Here is a 17,618-nt window from a genome sequence, read left to right as displayed (position 1 = left end):
TGTCTTCTCCTCTCCGGGGTCTTCTCCTCTCTGGGGTCTTCTGCTGTCCGCTCTTCTTGTCTTCTCTCCGGGGTCTTCTGCTCTTTTGCTGTCCGCTCTTCTTGTGTTCTTCTCTCCAGGGTCTTCTGCTCTTTTGCTGTCCCCTCTTCTGCTGTCCTCTCTTCTTTTCTTCTCTCCGGTCTTCTGCTCTTTTGCTGTCGGCTCTTCTTCCTCCGGTCCTTCTCCGACGACGTCTCCGGTGATTATGCCGATCTCCGGTCTCTGCAACTTATTATATAGTCATTAGGGGCGTGGCCCCGATGACGTCATCGGGAGGCCCCGCCCTCTCATGTCACGGGTGACGTCTTCTGTGACATGAGGGGGCGGGGCCTCCCAATGACGTCATCGGGCCACGCCCCTAATGGCTATATAATAAGCTGCAGAGACCGGAGACCGGCATAATCACCGGAGACGTCATCGTCGGAGGACCGGAGGAAGAAGAGCCAACAGCCGACAGCAAAAGAGCAGAAGACCGGAGAGGAGAAGAAAAGAAGAGAGGACAGCAGAAGAGGGGACAGCAAAAGAGCAGAAGACCCCGGAGAGAAGAACACAAGAAGAGCGGACAGCAAAAGAGCAGAAGACCCCGGAGAGGAGAAGACAAGAAGAGCGGACAGCAAAAGAGCAGAAGACCCCAGAGAGGAGAAGACCCCCAGAGAGGAGAAGACAAGAAGAGTCGGATGAAGATTTTTAATAAACTTTCCATAACGTCTCCTGTCGTTATTTCCATACACTGCCTTTTATGTGGTGAATGAGTAGGGGTACAGTGTACCCCATACCCATTCACATAGGGAGGGGGTCCGGGATCTGGGGGGCCCCCTTGTTAAAGGGGGCTTCCAGATTCCGATGAGCCCCCTGCCCGCAGACCCCCACAACCACCGGCCAGGGTTGTGGGGATGAGGCCCTTGTCCTCATCAACATGGGGGCAAGGTGCTTTGAGGTGGGGGGTGCAGAGCCCCTCCTGCCCCAAAGCACCAACACCCCCCCATGTTGAGGGCATGTGGCCTGGTGTGGTCCAGGGGGGTGGGGCCGCTCGCTCGCCCCCTCCCCTTTCCTGGCCTGCCGGGCTGCATGCTCGGATAAGGGTCTGGTATGGATTTTGGGGGGGACCCCACGCCGTTTTTTCGGCATGGGGCTACCCTCAAATTCCATACCAGACCCGAAGGGCCTGGTTTGGAACCTTGAGGGGGACCCCCACGCCGTTTTTTCCCCATTTTGGCGTGGAGTTTCCCCTCAAGATTCCCACAGCGCAAGTCGGATCCGACTTGCGGTGTTGCGGTGCGACCTCCATTCAAATCAATAGGCTCCCATAGGGAACCATTGATTTTGAATGGCGTTATAGCAATGTTATTCAGCTTTTAGCAGCGTCAGGCGTTTTTAACGCTCTAACGCTGGTCCTCAGAACACGCAGGTCGTGGGTTCTTGTTGCAGCTTAAAAAATGCCTAGGCCACTTACAGCTCAAAAACGTCTGAGTGTGCATGAGGCCATAGAATAACATGGAGGGGCGTTTTTAGGCTGCAAAAAGAAAACGCCTGACGCTGCTTACAGCGGCGTTAAAAACGCCCCATGTGCATGGGGCCTTATACTAAAACCTTATCTAGATAAATAAATAGACCACAGACATAGCTTGGACATAAAAAAGGCCGCGGCTGCTTTAATTATTGGCTTTAACATTACAAAATAAATATTTTCAACTTTATTTTTTTTTTTTCAAATTCTTTATTGAAATATTCCAAGTTAACAAACACAAGTGTCATATATAAAAACATTAGAAAGTGCAGTATAACAGAAACATAACTGACTGCGTGTCAGTGAGAAAAGCAGTATCAAACAAAGGACGTATACCATCAGCATTTCAGAAGGAGAAACAGTAAAAGGAGGACTCATGTAGTCATTTAAGCGTGTAAACCGACATAGTGCTGTTACAATTCACAGCATCACAAAAACAGAGTTGTGGGTCAGAATATCCACATAAAGATGAGCATCTGGGTAAGTATGCCTCGGTATTCAGTGCGTGAAATAAATATACAGAGAAATCTTTTCTCACCGGGAAAACGACAAGAAGAGTAAAGTGACACAGGGGTAGGAAGAAGTTATATAGTGCTTGTGGAAGGGAGAGAGGGGGAGCACAGGTGGGGGGAGGAAAGGAAGGGCGGGGATGGGGGAAGTAGAAGTAATGGGAGATAAGATAGTGGTCAAGCGAGTAAGGGCGACAGATAAAGGAGGGGAGCAGGGGGGATTCCGGATGGATCCCGTGCGGTCCCCCGAGTTCGCAGTGCCCAAGGTTCATGTGGCATCTTGTAGGGCCCTGCCCTCATCCGAAAGGATGAACACATTCCAACATCCCCAAGTCGCCTGGTATTGTTCCCTCCTGCCCTGCCAGGTCATCACCAGGTCCTCAAAGTCATTAATTTGTTTAATTCTGGACAGCCAAAGCGGTATCGAAGGAGGGGTCGTAGATTTCCAGCACAATCCAATGCACCCCTTAGCCGCGTTGAGGAGGTGGCGTAGGACTGATTTCTTATAGCGCTGCGGGGGGATAGTCGTACAATGCAGCAGAAAGAAAGCAGGGTCGTCCTGGAGGACAACATCAGTCACATTTTGGGATATTTTTCGCACGTCAGACCAGAAACTCTGTAGCCGGGGACAGCTCCAAAACATATGGAGCATGGTATCCCGTTCGCCCAGGCAGCGCCAACACCTGTCCGATGCCCCGGGAAAGAAGCCAGCTATCCGAGCTGGAGTGTAATACTAATGCGTCATCAATTTGTAGTTGGTCTCCTGGAGACACGTGCAGATCGAGGAGCGCAGAGAGAATCGAATAATATTTTTGTGCTGGGTCGCCGTGAAGGTCCTCTGTAGTTCCCCTTCCCACTTCAAGAGTCTCCGAAAGTATGGAATAGAGCTGGGACAGGGCATGAGGCAGGGGGTTGTCCCCCGAAAGAAGGATCTCCAGGGGCGTCAATGGTCTCTCGAAGAGTGAGCGTGGCCCCAGCCCTTGGAGAAAATGCAGCAACTGAAGCGCCTGCCACCTGGTAAGTACAAACGGGCCACCCTCAGCTGTCAGCTGCATAAGGGAAGGCCAAATCGCATCGATCCCAAAGTGTTGCACCCGGAAACGCCCCAGTGCCAAAAGCACGCGAAACCTCCCTCCATCACAACTCATCGGGAAGGCCATGTTGCCCAGAACTGGAAACATGGGTAAGTGCACAGTGTGGGCAGTCCCAGGGGCCAGGATCTGGGAGCAGATGCGGAGGGTCGGGCCAATAAGGGGGTGCAGCTTGACCCGATCGGGCACCGAGCCCAGGCACCACGGCGCACCCGGGAGATGGACCTGGGACATGGACATCTCCAACGTCGTCCACATCTTCAGGTTAGCGTGCCTGCACCAGTCCACAAGTCTGTTCAGGTGGGCCGCTTGGTAGTACCTCTTGACATCCGGGACTGCTACTCCGCCATGGGATTTGGGCAGCATGAGTATGCGTCTAGCCAACCTGGGTCGCCGACCCGCCCAAATAAATTTGGTGAAGGCGGCTTCCACCTGCTTAAAAAAGACGGCTGGAATAGACACCGGCAACGTCTGGAACAGGTAGAGATATTTCGGCAAGATGGACATCTTGAGGATGTTGCAGCGACCAAACCATGAGTGTAGTCCAGTCGACCACTTTGTCATCAAAGCGCGGGTGGAGGCCAGAAGAGGGGGAAAATTCAGGCGATAAACATCTCCCATGTTCGGTGGAAGCAAGGTACCCAGGTATTTGAGTGCCAGATCAGCCCATTTAAAAGGAAAGCTGTGGCAAAGAGAGTCCCTGGTCCGCTCAGGCAGGGCCACCCCCATGGCCTCCGATTTGTGATAGTTGATCTTAAGATGGGAAACCGCCCCATGGAGGTCGAACTCCAGGAGGAGATTAGGCAGTGAGATCACTGGGTTGGTCAGGGAGAAAAGAAGATCGTCGGCATAAGCCGAGATCTTATAGGATGTATCGCCCATCAAAACCCCAGAAATATCCGGATTGAGGCGAACCTTGGTCAGGAAGCGTTCCAAGGAGAGGACGAAAAGAAGCGGGGAGAGGGGGCAGCCCTGTCGAGTCCCGTTAAAAATCTGGAAAGGTTCAGAAAAGACTCCATTCACCTTGACCCTCGTGCGGGGGCAGGAGTAGATACTCGAGATCCAGCGGAGCATGCGGGGACCAACCCCGAAACGTCCAAGAACCTCAAACATGTATCTCCAGCTCACCCGATCGAAGGCCTTCTCAGCGTCTGTGCTTAAAAAGACGGTCGGTCTGCGCGAGACTTTAGTCAAGTGTATGAGGTTCAGGGCCTTAATGGTGTTGTCCCTGGCCTCCCTGGACGAGATGAAGCCCACTTGGTCAAGGTGGATCAAGTCCGGTAGGAGGGGTTGGAGCCTGGACGCGATCATTTTAGTGAAGAGTTTCAGATCGGCGTTCAATAAAGAGATTGGCCGGTAACTCCCACAGGAATAGGGATCTTTCCCCTCCTTGGGTATCACCGATATGTGGGCTAAAAGGGAATCCGCTTGGAAGGCAATAGATTGTCCTATTTCATTAAACATTTTCAGCATGTGAGGAAGGAGCTGGGTTTGCAGCTGTTGATAATACAGGACCGTAAAGCCGTCAGGGCCTGGGGCCTTGCCTCTTTTCGCCAGTTTAATGGCCGTAGATAACTCATCCTGAGTGAACTCCTCCTCCAGAGCATCCCTCGCCGGCGACGGAAACCGTGGAAGGGGGATCGAGTCCAGGTATGAGGCAATAGCCGCATCATTGGACAAGCCCGTGGGGAGATGGTAGAGGGCGGAGTAGAATTCTCCAAACCTCCGAGATATTTCCCTGGGGAGATGTACCTTACTGCCGTCAGTGTGCTTAACAAATGGAACATAAGAGGAGGCCTGTTGATCTCTCAAAGCTCTGGCCAACACTCGCCCACATTTGTCTCCCGACTCATAGTGGGTGCGTCTGCAGCGCTGGATAGCAGCCTTCGCCCGGGTACCTCAACAGGTCTCCGACTTGACTTCGCAGCTTAGGCAGTTCAATTCCCACAGAGGCATCCGCGCGTCTCTTGTGTGGGTCTTCCAAGCTTGGTCAGCTGACGCTCCCTTTCCTTCTTAAGTCTGGCACCATGAGCGATCAGGACACCCCTAATGACGGCCTTATGGGCCTCCCATACCACCCCTGGGTCACTGTCCGGAGTATCGTTCAGTTGGAAATATACCTGGAGTTGTTGGGAGACATCTGCCAGGACCACCGGATTCTGGAGCAGGCTCTCATTCAGCCGCCACTGCCAGTCTGATTCACGGGCCGCTCCACCCAACCTAACCTCCAGGGTAACTGGAGCATGATCAGACCATGTGATGGAGCCAATCTCGACATCCACCACGGAGGAAAGGAGACGGTGAGGGACCATAAAAAGGTCAATACGCGAGTACACATTATGCGGATGTGAGAAATATGTGTAGTTCCTCTCGTCCTCATGCAGTATACGCCAGACATCTACCAACTGAAATTCTTTGAACAATTTAAGAATTTGGCCCCTGACCCCTCGAGGCACCGAAGACACTCCCGTGGATGTGTCCGAAGATGGATCCAAAGGGAGGTTCCAGTCCCCCCCCCCAAAAGCAAACGACCCTCCATGAAATCCACCAGGGACGCCAGAGTTTTCTTCAGAAATGTATGTTGGTGTACATTGGGTACATAGAGGTTGGCCAATGTAACCAGTTGTCCCCCAATGCGCCCTTTAAGGAACAGATACCGACCATGCGGATCTGCGCATTTATCCAGCAAGGACCACGGGATGGTGTTCGAGAGCAGGATGGAGACACCTTTAGAATTAGCGGCAACATTGGGAGCATGGTAAGCGTTAGGCAAGAACCTGTTTTGGAGAAATGGCAACCCATCAGTTCGGAAATGTGTCTCCTGGATGAAGGCGACGTCCGTACGTAAACGGCGCAGATCACCCAGGAGCATGCGTCTCTTTTCTGGGATATTGAGTCCCCTGGCATTCCAGGTGGTCATCCGCACGGGATCCATAACGGAGGGGGGACGTAAGAAGGGTAGGAGGGGAAGAACGGAGAGAGGGAAGGGGAGGAGGGAAAAGGGGGGGGTGAAGAAGGTGGGGGGGGGGAGATGGCAGGCGAGGGGTGAGAAACTGCTGAGCGGGATGTGCTACAGTCAGGAGGGAAAGGGGAAAGAAAAACGACACAATAAGGGGAAGAACAAATGGAAAACAAGAGACAGAAGAGACACCCGTCTATGAGGGAAAACCCTCTGGGGTGTAGGCCTAAGTGGGGGGAAAGACCAGACACGACAAAGGAGCTGGGCTCAACGGCCAGAGCTCCCTCTACAAGAAAACATTTGTCAGATTAATACCGTTATGCATGTAATAAACGTGAGCCAGGGTATGTCTAACAGCAAAGGCGGTCCACAGGGCGTCAGCGGGGAAATCACCCGATGTCCACACCGCGGAGGCAACTCGTCATCCACAGTAATGCCATAGAATAATGATCTAGACTAAGCTTAGCACATAGTACAAAAAACAACTTGGACCCCAGGAAGCCCTGGACCCCGACAGGAGGTAGGGAGTGGTCACTTTAGTATGGCACAACAGCACTCCAGACCTCACTGAAACGAGGACAGTGGCCCCCATCCTGCAACCCCCACCATCCCCCGCAGTACAAAAAACAAAACAAAACATGGACCCGAGGGGACCCCGGACCCCGACAGGAGGCAAGGAGTGGTCACTTTAGTAAGGCACAACAGCACTCCAGACCCCGCTGAAACGAGGGCCGTGGCCCCCATCCCGCATCCCCCCCCTCACCGATCCACCCGGAACCCTCTGACATAGTCCCGAGGTCTCCCCAAAAAATATTCTGTGGGCGAGCTGGAACCACGTCTCTATCGCTAGAATGCATAAATCCCCCGACCTGGAGGTACACATAGAGGAAGGTATCTTCTTCAAATCCCACCAGGGTAGGGGAGCAGGAGTCAGGGCAGATCTTGGAAACAGCCATGCATAGCAAGCCTCTCATAGCTCCCCAGGGGGAAGAAAGCAACATAACCGGGCATGGTCAGATCCTTCAATTTCACCATCCCAGTCAGGTAAGGGCAGTAGGGCAGTCCGGAGAACCAAGAGACCAGGGGCAAGTACAAATCTGCAGTGTGGGGAAAGGGGTAGCACAGAGGCGGCAGGGACCCGGGAACAGGGAAGTCCACGCTCAGGTGGCCCGGGAGTCAGTGGCAGCTCACCTCGGGTAACTGTATAGGAGCAAGCTATGAAGAAAAAGGGGGCTAGTCAAGGCATCACGGTGGTGACAAAAGGGGCCGTAGAATGGCAGGATCAGTCCTCTCTCGCCTCTTGTGGAGTAGCAGGATCCAGCCTTCGCCGACTGCGCGGCGTCCGCGGCGGGAGGCCTCCGCCACGGTTAACACCGCCAAACGATCTGCGAGGTGGGCTCGGTAGATGTTGCAGCCAATTTGGGACAGGGATCTGAGCAATCTCCAGGAATCCGAAGAGAGCCGGGAGGTCATCAGGATGGTGGAGCGTGAACGAGGATGTGCCTTTACGCACAGTCAGGGAGATAGGAAACCCCCATCTATACGTGCAGCCCGCCTGTCTGATTTTTTCAAGGAGTGGGCGCAGCAGAGCCCTCCACTACAGTGTAGCACGAGAGAGGTCAGGGAGGATTCTGACCCTTGCACCATAAAAATCAATGTCACCAACCTCCCAAGCTTGCCACATGATCATCTCCTTGTGGGAATACCTGTGCAGCCGGCAAATGACATCACGGGGTCTGTCCATATCCGTTGATCGCGGGCCCAGGGCACGGTGCACCCTGTCAAATTCAAGATCAGCTTGCGGTATGGAAGGCACAAGACGGTGGCACAGGGCTAGCATAGTAGGCTGTAGAGATTCTTGCCCAGTGGCTTCAGGCAAGCCCCTTAGCCGCAGGTTATTCCTCCGACTGCGGTCCTCCATTTCCTCCATTTTAAGCTGCAGCGAGGTGACATGCTGCGCCTGCGATTTCTGTCCCTGCTCCAGCTGGGCCACACGTACCTCAAGGGAAGCGATGGACGTCTTCCCGACCGTGACCCGGTCCGACAGTTGTTGAATATCCGACCTCACCGCCTGGAAGTCCCTGTTGTGTGCCTCCTCCACTTGGAGCACCATGGCCTCCATGTCATGTTTCGTGGGCAGGGCCTGGATCAAAGCCCTAAGGTCGGCCTCCATCCCGGCTCCCAAAGGCGTCTGGGGGGGCGCGGGTGATGAGGGAAGAGGGCGAGGCGTGCCCGGGAGAGTCCATGGTTCCGACCGAACAGAAGCAGCAGGGGAGGAAGGTGCGCTTGACATCGTGGTAGCTGCTGCTGGAACAGAACGCGGGCTGGTGGTCTGGGCACGAGCAGAAGCTGAACGGGTCCCGGGGAAGAAGCGGTGGATGTCTGAGCGCGGAGAAGTACGTAAGGGCTTCCGCGACCTCCGCCGATGACTGGTGCTCATTTCTGTGGCTCTAGAACGGTATTAAAGCACGTTAGGTACAAGGGAGATGGCCGGAGCTTGCTCAGCACATGTCCTCACTCCGCCATGTCCAGGACATGCCCCCCTCAAGCAGTCCTGATCTGAGGACTTAAACGGTGGATTGAAGCTAGCTCACTTATAGATGGCATATGCCCTGCCTGTTGGAACACATATACATACACATACACTGAGGGCAGAGAGTCCAGAAACTGCTGCTGGGGCAGGAGGGTATTTTCTCCTCCTTTACAAGTTTGCAGCCATGGGCCACTGGGGCCAAGCTTCCTGCGATTCCTCACGGGGATTAGCGGGCTATGTAGGTGTGCAGCCGCTAAAAGAGCTCTAGGTTAGGGGGGGATGGGGAGTTGAGTTAGGAGACTGCGGCCTGCTTTGAGTCTGTGTCCCCTAATGCAGCCAAGATGGCGGCCGGCTCAGCTTGGGGAGGCTTGTGAGGTCAGTAATGGGATCCTGTCTGTGGGGAGCCGTAGATATGTGTAAGGGCGTGTGGGTGCTAGGGAGATGCTAGGAAGTCCCAGGTGTAGGTAGGCCTTACCGGGTCCCCGAGTCCGCGGTCGGGCTCCGATTCAGGAAAGGCCGCGGCTTCTGTATCTCTGTAGGCCTCGGTTCTACGATCCGCTGAGTAGGGTCCAATCCTCCCAATTCCGGGCAATATTGGTCCCAGGAGCCTGGATGAGTCACTCTGGAGTGTTTTTAACCCCCCCTTGAAACGTGGTGTAGGAGGATTGATGAGGATTAGGAGCAATGGTATTGGGGCTCTCCTCAGATGTGGCCTTCCATCACGGCTGGGAAGAATCTTCTCCTAACCCCACCGAGTGGATGGTTGTGAGCCTGGTCTATCAGGGCCTTTCGTCCAGAGGATGCTCGATGGCGCAGGGCCGTGGATGCGGACGGCCTCCTCAGGAAAGGCCGCGGCTTCCGCCTATAGGTAGGCCGCACCCGCTCACGGGTGCCAATCAGGCTGCTGGTTGCGGTAAAAATCTCCCTGGAGTGCTGGGCAAGTGCAGCAATGTAAGGTGGAAGACTTTAATGGCTCTAGATGGTTTAAAGAGCGAGGGATGGTGGTAGATTGGGTTTGGGAGCTCGGAGCTCTCGTTCCTGGCGTCCTCCTTCATCGGCTTCCGGTCACGCCCCCCCCCCCTTTTCAACTTTATTTACAGATAAAAAACTTCATCACATAAACACAACCTAGCCACCACGGCTCAGGTTGACAAATAAATTAAACTTCGAAAACATTACCCACAAGACAGGCGGAAACTTTCCGCCTGTCCCCACACATCCAACACGCGGCCAGCTCTATACAAGAGCCCAGATTGTTATTAAAGATGTCCAAGCCTATGTCTGAGAGATGTATACCATCTCTCCAATATAAACCCGGTATGCCTCCTTCCAGTTCAGCATGTCTGTAAGACATAATCCCTAGATCTTTTAATAACTTAGCGAGGCCCCTATTTAAACGTTTTCTAATTTTTTTAATTGGTTTTAAACTGTGGTACGTAAAAGATGTCAGGCGTGGAATAACTTCAGAAAATACCAGGCGGGTGTTTGGAAATTGATTTTGGTTGTAACTAAGATCGTCCCGGATTTGGAACAGTAAATCTAAAGTCTTTACACGCCCGACATCGTTACCTCCCAAATGTATAACTAAAGTACTAGGGTGAGGATAAGAACCAGTTATCTTAGATATGAATGGAACCAATTCCGCCCAGATCATGCCACGCTTGCTGAACCAAAAGAGTAGACTCTCCTCCTAGCGCGATGAAGGGCCCAATGAAAGAAAGAATGGCCTATGATCCAGACTGTTAGCTGGTTTCCTGTAAATTAAACACAAGTATTAGGGCGGATGTAGGACTTGTAGCAGTCAGATGCCCACCTACCAATCTGTTTAACTGATTCAACATTCATCCCCAACCTAGTAGCCTCAGTGGCTGCCCCAATACGAAAAGAATGGGATGTTATTTTAGCCGAGCTCAAATTCAGAGACTTTAAACACATTCTCAGAACTGCTGCAAATTGAAAGCGGGACAGATGTTTACCTGATACATGAATAAATAAAACATCACTAACACAGGGTCTTTGCAAAATAAATTCTTTTAAAAGTAAGACCGGGCAAATTTTTGAATTTTTAAACTCGTGAAGCAAAATTATTTTTCCTACACCCAACTGGTCTGTTTTGGAATGGGACAAAAATATACTAACGCTGGATGAGGAGAAATTAATGTCTTGAATCCTTAAACCTGAACAACGTAATTTTTTATCCGGAATTAGTTGCGAAATCCTAAGTGCTGCAAAGAACATTACAGCAAACGCTGCCCTAAACATGCTAGTTTCATATCTGGAGAAACAAACCCTCTCTAAGACCCCACATAGTTTAACAAACAGGTCTACAGAGATGGGTTGTCTGTCATCCACCTTAAAATGTAGTTTCCGATAACCTTTCAAGGCCTGTCTTACTGAAAAATAGGATAAGCAGGCCGGCTGATTGCGAAGTTTATTAAAAAAGGAAATACCCGCTAGTATTTTATTAATGTGTGACCAAGCCAAATTCTTTTTAAATAAGGCATCCAGAAAGATGGACGCAAAACCTTTAGATCCCACAGCATCAGTGAATAACAAAAAATCCTTGTCCACAACAAACTGCTCCTGCCAAACAGAAGCACCATTGAAGAAAAGGAGGAATTATACCCAAACTAGCAGATCTTCTTTTAAATCAGCTGAGATCCTTACATGAGAAGATGGTGATTTGAAACCAGAGATAGCAGCATAAATTCTCCTTGAAAAAATGTTACCTACCGGAATTACTCTCGAAGCGAAAGCTAGCAAACCCAAGAGGGATTGTAGCTCTTTTAGGCAAACCTTTCTCCGTCGCACCGTGATCAGAAGGGATCTGCGAAGGTTGTCAATTTTGTCCTCTGGAAGCCTAAATTCCATACGGTCTGTGTCAATTGTAATTCCTAGAAAAACGAATGACGTGGAAGGAAAAACATTTTTTTCCAGGGCCAGCGGGACCCCAAAAAGATTACATATTTTGAAAAAAAAATTTAATAACATAGCACATGTAGAAGAAGCTTGGGGACCAATAAAAAGAAAATCGTCCAGGTAATGCACTAATAAATGAGAACCAGATATTTGAGCTACTACCCATTCTAAGAAGGCGGAAAAGGTTTCAAATAAAAAACAGGATAATGAACATCCCATCGGGAGACACTTATCGAAAAAATACTGATCATTAAAATAAAAACCCAAAGAGTTAAAAGAACTAGGGTGGATTGGTAAAAGCCTGAAGGCAGACTTGATGTCCGCCTTTGCTAACAGAGCACCCTTGCCAGCGAATCTCAGCCTTTCCAAAGCGTCCTCAAATGTTGCATACTGCACTGAAGACAGGTTAGCATCAATATCGTTTAAAGAATCATTAACAGGGAAGGATAAGTGATGGATTAAACGATATGTGTTAGGTTTCTTTTTCTGGACTATGCCCAGTGGTGAAATTCTGAAATTCGCAAAAGGTGGCTCTGAGAAGGGGCCAGCAAATCTACCCTCCTGCAGCTCTAGAGCAATCTTCCTGGCTACAATGGCTTGTAAGCCTTCAACGGATCTTAAATTCTTATGAATAATACAACCTGTGCCTCTAAAGGCAGGTAACAAAAAACCAAAAGCGAAACCATCAATTAGTAATTGTGCTTTCTCCCTGTTTGGATACCTGAGGAGCCACGGCAGCATTTCTGCCAACTTCACTGGCGTGGAAGCCTTTTTGAACACCTCCCTGTTGTGTGGTTGCCAATCTTTTAAAACATTTGAATAATGGGTGTGAGCCTGAACAGAAAGCACACTCGTGCTTGAATTTACACGTTCCTGGCCATTTGCATGCTGTCTCATTAAAATTAAAACAGATGCCTTTTCTGAAGGACTGCATATTGGGTTGTTGGGGGACAACTGTTTGCTTTGGCAGAAAGGACCGCTGGGGTAAAAATAGGTCCAACCAGAGTCCCACATCTTTTACCCCCCATTTTAAAGACGGTTGGACAGACAATTTTTGTCTGAACGCTACGTCGTATGAAAACCATGCGGACCCTCCAGAATTTTTATATGCCTCAAGGACAATATCTATGTGTTGGAATAATCCTACGCTTTTCTGAGGATATTTCTCACAAAAAACACTAGAGAAAATCAAAAAAGCTTGAAGCCAGTTGTTGAAAGACTTCGTTATCGGTCTCCTCCTCTCATCTTCCTCTTTTTTTATCAGCCTTGGACACAAATTCCTTAGCCGATGGGAGTAATGATAAAACATCGATAAAAGCGCCTTGCCATATTTATCCTTAATGGGATCTGAGAGGTGAAAACCAAGCGGTGAAATCTCACATACAAAAGGCTCTCTCAAACATGTCTCAGGGAGGTTTTGACTCTGAGCCAAATCAAAAGAAACAGCTGCTTGACCTTGTGTATCGCCACTAGATGGCGGCACCCAGACACTAGCTTCAGTAGCAGGAATTGCTTGACTTTTAAAATGGTTAGTGAAAGATTTAAATTCCTCAAGCATATTACACATTAAGGACATCATCTCGTTGGGGGTAGGGGACTCACCCGGAGTTACAGAAGCTGATGCCTCAGCTTGGATAGGAGCCGATGCATCCCTGGTGGCTGTAGTGGAGGACCTCCATCTTGCTGCTGGTCCTGCATCTTCTTCTGATGCCCTGTGCCCAGGGGGGTGTTGAGACGAGCGGGGGGCTCCGGACGGCTGCGAGAAGTCTTTTGTCCTCCTCTTCTGCGAGGTGATCGGTGTATCGATGTTTCGTCGGGAGTTCTTCTGGGTGTTGGCGAGTATCGTTTCCGGGGCATCCTTCGACGCTTCGCCGATCCCTCCTCCGGACCGGACGTGACCGAAGCCACTATACTGCGCATGCGCGAGGAACCGGACATTCTTCCGCCGACTTCCACCGAGTAAGATGTGTCCTCACTGGCGCTCTCTTCCTCCGGCACATCCCACGCTGCTGATGAATGAAGTTGACCGACGGCTTCTCCCGCTGATGACACCGCTATTCGTTCTTGTAGAGGTAATTCCAGACACCGTCGTATCCATTCCTCGCCACCTTCTGCGCCCGCTTTTTCAATTAATTGCCTGATGAGACTCATGCTGGGGAACGAACTTCAAGCTCTTGTGGTGAAAAGTGACCCGGAGCCCCGCGGCCACTTGTTTAAATAAGCCTCACTGGAGCTGGACAGAACCAGTTTTTGAGGAAAACGGCGGGATATTTGAGCGGGAGCGAAGCTCCACGCGCAAAACTGCCCAGTTACAGCTGATAAAAAAGCGGGAACAGACACTAGACTTCACATCTACCTAGCTACCAACCCTCTGCTAGGCGGGAAACTTAAAACTGTATAACCTGGGTCAAAAGTTCAACTGTCCCAGCAGAAATGCCTGACAGGCCAGCTGACTAGGCCTCATACTGACTGAAATTAAAGTTCCTAAATTTTCTTTTCACTTCCCCATGCCGCCATCCCATAAAGAAATGGGGGGCTATAAAAGCACCCCTTTCTTTTCATTCTTTAGAAGTGGATATGCGCTCAGTGCCGTAGTGGCACCCTGGAGTGAAACTAGTCAGGTCCTCACAGCCGTATTTTGTTCACCTCAACTAGCAATGTTATTGTCCCAACCCACTGCTTTAGCTGAAAAGCTTGATCTTCAAATGTAGTAAATTCAAATATCCCTAAATTCATTCCCACATCACATACAATGGGAGAAACCCTGTAAACTTCAGAACTGTTTTACTTGATTGCCCAGAATGCAGCCACAGTTCTGTAAACCAGTCTTTGCTGAAGGAGACTCAACCTTACTGTGAGAAAATAGTGGCAATTTTGTGGCTCTACCAGTGTTTCACAACTCCTTTAAAGCTAGGTTCACACGAGTGGTAAAACCACATGCGATTTGCACAGAAATCACACTGCATTTCTGTGCGGATCACATGCAACGACTGTGTGGTGCGATTTCAGACACATTTTTGTATGGCTTAAATTGCATACCCCAAAATGGTGCAGGACCCTTTCTCTGCACCTGAACATGGCATGGGTGTTAACATCCTGGCAAATGCACGGAGTTCTTTCATCTGTTTCAGGGTGTCAAGATAACATTGACACCCACAGCAGATCGCTTGGACGCCATGCAATTGCTTAGAGTGCAATGTTAAAGATAAGACATGGGAATGTAGACTGCACTTATCATATAAATATAACCAATAAATAAAAACCAACATAATTTATTGGTAATTAAATGGCCGCGGCACTTTTATTGGCATAAAATAAATAAATAAATAATTAATGAATAAATAATTGAATAAATAAATAAATACTCAAATGTCTTTATTAATCAAAATACGAATAAATATTGAATACTTCAAAATCCAAATAAATATGTAAATAAAATTATCGCTTAGTCATAAAAAACTCAAGCGAATCAATAAATAAATAAATAAATCAGAAGTCCCCACCAGCCGTATTTTGTTGCAAACAAAATGCGGCCTAACCCAGCACCGCGGCCATTTCAATCATATTCTGCAAGCCTAAATTAAAAATATCAAGGCCAACTTTTGACAGGTGAACGCCGTCTTGTCTGTATAAACCCGACAAACCGCCTTCGAAGTCCACGTGACGATACGAAAAAATACTAACCGATGGAGCGAATTTTGCAATTGAATGATTAATTCTCCTCCGAATCTTATCGAGTGAACGAAGTTCAGGCGATACCAACCATATCAATCGAGGCACCATTTCTGAGAATACCACAGAAACACCAGGAAATAAAGATTTTAATAAAACTAAATCACGCTTTATCATTAACATCAACTCTAACGTTTTAAGTTTACCGACATCGTTACCACCCAAATGAATAATTATCAACGAAGGTGAAGGCCACAGCTGAGATAACCTAGAAATATGCATAAAAACACTAGACCATTGTATACCTCTCAAGCCCATCCAAAGAATCTTAAAGGATGAAGAAGGTAAAGATAAATTAGCTGTATAGCACCGTTGGCTCGCTCTCTTATGGGCCCAATAAATAAATGTGTCCAACGATCCAAATGCACTGCCTAGAACCTAAGAGGATTTAAAGAGATAAATTAGGTCGGATATACAGGCCAAACCTATGAGAGTCCCATCTACCCAAACGCTTAATGAGGGAAACATCAAGACCCAACCTAGCAGCCTCTGTGGCGGCTCCAATACGGAAAGAATGGGATGAAAATTTGAATTGAGCTAGACCAAGTATTGCTAAACAGCGCTTGAAAACTGCTGAAAATTGAAATTTAGTCAAAAGGACACCATTAATATGAACCAAAAAATTACCATTAACAGAAGGCCTTTTGGAAAGATATTTTCTCAGGATAAGAACTGGGCAAATAATGGAGTCGCCACAAGCCTGCAAGTTGAGCCATTGACCCCTACCGGAAATATGTTTTTGAACTACTAATAAAAATATTTGCACATGCATCCGAAAGAACAACATCCGGAAAACCCAGACCAGAAAGGCCTAACTTATTATCAGGTAACAACTCCGAAATACGTAATGCAGCAAAAAACATTAAAATAAAAGCTGTATGGAACAATAGTGACTCGTAATCAGATGAACAAACCATAGAAGTTGCAAGACAAACCTTCTTTAGAATGTCCACCGTTATCGGCCTACGAGCATCTGGTCTGAGATTTCCCAGTTTATAGCCCTTCAAGGCTTGACGTACAGTAAAGTAAGTGTTACATGCAGGAAAATGATAAAGTTTAAAGAAAAAGGACACACCCGCCAAAATTTTATTTATGTGACTATACGAATGCTCGGATTGAAAAAGTGTGCAAAGAAAAGCTAAAATTGTTAGCTCTGACGGGGAAAAACCTGACAGTCCAATGTTATTATTGAAATCCAACCACCTTTTCCATGCAATTGAATAATCAATCCATGTTTTTGGTGCAATGGATTTTTTAATTGCATTAGAGATTAGAGTTAGATCAATTCCCAAAGGTGACTCGGGCACACAAACCCTTCCGGGTCCGCTTCTGGTAAGAGCTGACGGAAACGCGTCATCTGGAAACGAGATAACGCGTCAGCTATAACATTGTCTTTCCCCTGAACATGCCTAGCTTTTACCCAGATGTTAAGTTTCAGACAGAGTAAAACAAAATGTCGCAGCAAATTAATAACCAATATTGATTTAGAAGCTAGACAGTTCACAGCGAAGATAACCCCTTTGTTATCAGTATGGATCAAAATCCGCCTATTAGCAAATTGAGAACCCCAAAGCTCAAATGCTACCAGGATTGGAAACAGTTCAAGAAGAACAATATTTTTTGTAATTTTGTTAACAAACCACGCCGGCGGCCAGGAACCACAGCACCAGTGTCTTCCAAATGGCCGCAAAACCTCGCGATCCTGCTGCATCTGTTAACAGCTCCATATTTGCTGAGTAGACAAAATCATCCTGGAAAAAAGACATGCCATTAAAATCCAATAAAAATTGAGACCACACTAACAGGTCTGCTTTAATATCGGCCGTAACCCTAATATGGGAAAACGGGGATTTTAAACCTGAGGTTGCTAATGCTATTCGTCTAGAAAAAATCCTGCCAACCGGCATGACTCTAGGCTAACAAACCAAGAAAAGATTGAATCTCTTTAAGCAAAATTTTTTTTCTACGGAGAAAATTAGATATTGTTGATAACAAACGGGATATCTTATCTGCTGGAATTTGGAACTGTAATCTCTCGGTATCAATGCCTATACCTAAAAACTCCACCCTAGTGGAAGGAAGACATGTCTTTTCTTGCGCAATCGGAACGCCGAAGCCCTGCATAATCTTCAAAAACAATTGCAACATCCAAAAACATATTGGAGAATCTGGAGGACCGACAAAAAGGAAGTCATCCAGATAGTGGATAATCCCATCAAATCCAGACTCATAAACAACCACCCACTGTAGGAATGTTGCAAATGCTTCGAAATATCCGCAGGACAACGAACATCCCATTGGAAGACACATGTCATAAAAGAACAATTCT

The 17,618-nt window shown here is 48.5% G+C and overlaps 1 protein-coding gene across 1 annotated transcript in view; it reads right to left on the bottom strand.

Annotated features, from left to right (window-relative positions):
- Window positions 1-17,618, bottom strand: part of LOC309550328 (uncharacterized protein) — a gene marked incomplete at its 5' end in the record, with an annotated part of 302,387 nt that overhangs the window by 250,568 nt on the left and 34,201 nt on the right. The gene's annotated exons all lie outside the window — the stretch shown is intronic.

Source organism: Pelophylax lessonae (genome assembly GCF_965119305.1).
Source record: "Pelophylax lessonae genome assembly, chromosome: 3".
NCBI lineage: Eukaryota > Metazoa > Chordata > Amphibia > Anura > Ranidae > Pelophylax > Pelophylax lessonae.
This window is presented reverse-complemented; position numbering and strand designations above follow the sequence as displayed.